At 42.0% G+C, this 4040-nt stretch overlaps 1 pseudogene; it reads left to right on the top strand.

Annotated features, from left to right (window-relative positions):
• The first annotated feature begins 2082 nt into the window (after positions 1–2082).
• On the top strand, positions 2083–3686 carry LOC112605033 (annotated as a pseudogene).
• The last annotated feature ends 354 nt before the right edge of the window (positions 3687–4040 follow it).

Genomic DNA, 4040 nt, shown 5'->3' with positions numbered 1-4040 from the left:
AACACTCTGCTCCACGAATCCGGAGACTTACTTGAGTAATAATAAAACTCAGGTCTCCCGCACAGCCGGCTCTGGGTGAACTACTCTTTCCGTATTGCAATTCCCCTGTCCTGATGAATCGCCTCTGTCTAGGCAGCACGCAAGGTGAACCCACTGGGCAGTTATAGGAACATGCCTGAGAAGTTTACAAAATTAAAAAGAAGAGGAAACATAGTGTCTCGTGGAGCGTTTGGCAAAAGTATTGATCCTTGCTAGAGGGTAAAGTCCTAGAGGGACAGACCTTAGAAACATGAGCAGCAGTTTCAGAATCTGCTGATAACTATTTTCCAGTGAAACAAATGCAAGGACAAGATGAAAATACCGATGTATGTTAGTCTCTGCACACTAGGAATAGAGGGAAACTTCCTTCACTTGATTAAAAAAACATCCACAGGCTGGGCCTGGTGGCTCAGGCCTGTAATCCCAGCACTTTGGGAGGCCAAGGCGGAAGGATCACTGGAGCTCAGCGATTCAAAACCTGTTGTCTGGGCAACATGGCAAAACCTCATCTCTACAAAAATTACAAAAAGTAGCCAGGCATGGCAGCAGTCCCAGCTACTTGGGAGGCTGAAGTGGGAGGATAACTGGAGTCTGGGAGGTTGAGGCTGCAGTTGAGCTGTGAGCATGCCACTGCACTTCAGCCTGGGTGACAGAGGAAGACCCTCTCTCAAAAAAAAAAAAAAAAAAAAATCCAGAAAAAATCTACAGGTAGTATCATACTTAATGGTGAAAAAACTAGAACTTTTCCTGCTATGATCAGTAAACATGTCTCCTCTGAACACTCCTTTTCAACATCATTTTGGAAGACCTACCTAATGCCATAAGACAAGAAAGGGAAACAAAAGGTTGGAAAAAAGAAATAAAACTGTCTTTGTTCATGGATGACATGATGGTCTATGTAGAACATCTGAAAGCATAAATTTAAAAAAACTTCTAGAACTAATAAGTGATTCTAGCAAGGTTACAGGGTACAGAGTTAACCTACAAAAGTCAATTGCTTTCCTATATACCAGCAGTGAACTAGTAGAATTTGACATTAGAATCAATACCATTTATATTATCATCCCCCAAATTGGAATACTGATGTATAAATTCAACAAAATATGTACAAGATATATATAAGAATAACTGCAAAACTCTAATGAAAGAAATCTAAGAACTGGGGGGTGGTAGGGAGGATGAAGAGGAGTTGGTTAATGTTTACAAAAATACAGATAGAGGAAATAAGCTCTAGTATTTGATAGTATGTTAGGGAAATTATGGTTAACAACACTTTATTGTGTGTTTCAAACTAGTTAAAGAGAAGAATTGTTATGTTTCCAATGCAAACAAAAGACCAGTTTTTGAGGTGATTGATATGCCAATAACCCTGACTTGATCATTCCACACATTGTATACATGTACCACATATCACATATGGCCAGGTGCGGTGGCTTATACCTATAATCCCAGCAATTTGGGAGGCCGAGACAGGAGGATTGCTTGAACCCAAGACCTTGAGACCAACCTGGACAACATAGTTAGACTCTATCTCTTAAAAAAAAAAAAAAAAAACTGACATATACCCCAAAAATATGTACAACTATGTTACATAAATTAAAACTTTTTTTAAAAGGCAAAAGTAGGAGACAGTGTGGCAGGCCTCCTCCTCTGGAATCTGAAGAAGCCCTCACAGATTTTATTTCTTTATCTTATTTTGTTTTATTTATGTTTTTGAGACAGAGTCTCGCTCTGTTGCCCAGGCTGGAGTGCAGTGGCATGATCTCAGCTTACTGCAGCCTCCATCTCCGGGGTTCAAGGGATTCTCCTGCCTCAGTCTCCTGAGTAGCTGGGATTACAGGCATGTGCCATCACACAGGGCTAATTTTTGTATTTTTAGTAGAGACGGGGTTTCACTATGTTGATCAGGCTGGTCTCGAACTCCTGACCTCGTGACCTGCCCGCCTCAGCCTCCCGAAGTGCTGGGATTACAGGCATGAGCCACCACTCCTGGCCACCCTCACAGATTTTAATTCCCACTCTAGATTCTGTATCTAGATCACCATGGCAACTGGACAGAAGTTGATGAGAGCTGTTAGAGTTTTTGAATTTGGTAGACCAGAAGTCCTGAAACAGCAGTCGGATATTGCAGTACTGATTCCAAAAGACCATCAAGTTCTAATCAAGGTCCAAGCATGTGGTGTCGATCCCACGGAGACATTCATTCACTCTGGTACTTACAGTAGAAAACCACCCTTACCCCATACTCCTGGCTCAGATGTGGCTGGGATGATAGAAGCTGTTAGAGATAAAGCATCTGCTTTCAAGAAAGGTGACAGAGTTTTCACTAGCAGCACGATCTCTGGGGACTATGCAGAGTACAATCTTGCAGCAGACTACAGTTTACAAACTGCCTGAAAAACTGGACTTTGAACAAGGAGCTGCCATGAGTATTCTATATTTTAGTGCTTATCGAGCTCTGATCCACAGTGCCTGTGTGGAAGCTGGAGGGTGTTCTGGTTCACGGGGCGACCAGAGAAGCTGGATTAACAGCATGCCAAATTACTAGAGCTTATGGCTTAAAGGTTTTGGGCACTGCTGGTACTGAGGAAGGACAAAAGGTGGTTTTGCAAAATGGAATCCATTAAGTGTTCAATCACAGAGAAATTAATTATACTGATAAAATTAAGAAATATGTTGGTGAGAAAGGAATTGATGTAATTATTGAAATGTTAGCTAATGTAAATCTTAGTAAAGATTTGAGTCTTCTGTCACATAGAAGATGAGTGATAGTTGTTGGCAACAGAGTACTACTGAAATAAACCCACGGGACACCATGGCAAAGGAGTCGGGTATAATTGGAGTTACTCTCTTTTCCTCAACCAAGGAGGAATTTCAGCAATATGCAGCCGCCCTTCAAGCTGGAATGGAAATTGGTTGGTTGAAACCTGTAATAGGTTCTCTCTTTTTTTTTTTTTTTTTTGAGATGGAGTCTCGCTCTGTCTCCCAGGCTGGAGTGCAGTGGCTGGATCTCAGCTCACTGCAAGCTCCGCCTCCCGGGTTCACGCCATTCTCCTGCCTCAGCCTCCCGAGTAGCTGGGACTACAGGCGCCTGCCACCTCGCCCGGCTAGTTTTTTTGTATTTTGTAGTAGAGACGGGGTTTCACCGTGTTAGCCAGGATGGTCTCGATCTCCTGACCTCGTGATCCGCCCGTCTCGGCCTCCCAAAGTACTGGGATTACAGGCTTGAGCCACCGCGCCCGGCCTGTAATAGGTTCTCAATATCCACTGGAGAAGGTGGCCCAGGCTCTAGAAACTACCATTCATGGCAGTGGGGCTACTGGAAAACGATTATTCTCTTATGATGATTAATTATTTCATGGATTTCTTATGTAATTAGAGGTATTGTCTTTCTCCCAGTTGTACTTACCCTATCTTTTCTTTAATTAACATTCAATTCAGTGAGTTTCTTATGTGACAAAATGAGATTTTTCTTTAGAGAGCAGAGGCAGAAGAGTAACATTCATCATATAGCTAGCAATATTTTTTATGCCATCTGTCTCAAATCTAGGAGTCATCATAGTAGCAAATATCATGTTAGTGGTCATTTGGCATGAGGGTGCATTCCAGTAATTCTTAATTGTTACTTGATTAATTCCATACCTTTGATTAAAACATGCTAGTTCAAAATAAGACTGCTCAGTTTCCAAGTGTTTTCAAGCCTACTTACCTTTATAAAGGTTCTCTAGTCTCTAATTAGCCATGACTGTATTAGACATTGAACATTTTCTAGACTAAAAACCTCTATTCTAAACTAATCTCATCTGGATCTCTAAGTACCTTTTTTTTTTTTTTTTTTGAGAGATTCTCGCTCTGTCACCCAGGCTGGAGTGGCCTATCTTGATTGCGGCTCACTGCAACCTCTGCCTCCCAGGTTCAAGTGATTCTCCTGCCTCAGCCTCCTGAGTAGCTGGGATTACGGGTGCCCACCACCACACCTGGCTAATTTTTGTATTTTTAGT

Source organism: Theropithecus gelada, chromosome 13 (genome assembly GCF_003255815.1).
Source record: "Theropithecus gelada isolate Dixy chromosome 13, Tgel_1.0, whole genome shotgun sequence".
NCBI lineage: Eukaryota > Metazoa > Chordata > Mammalia > Primates > Cercopithecidae > Theropithecus > Theropithecus gelada.
This window is presented reverse-complemented; position numbering and strand designations above follow the sequence as displayed.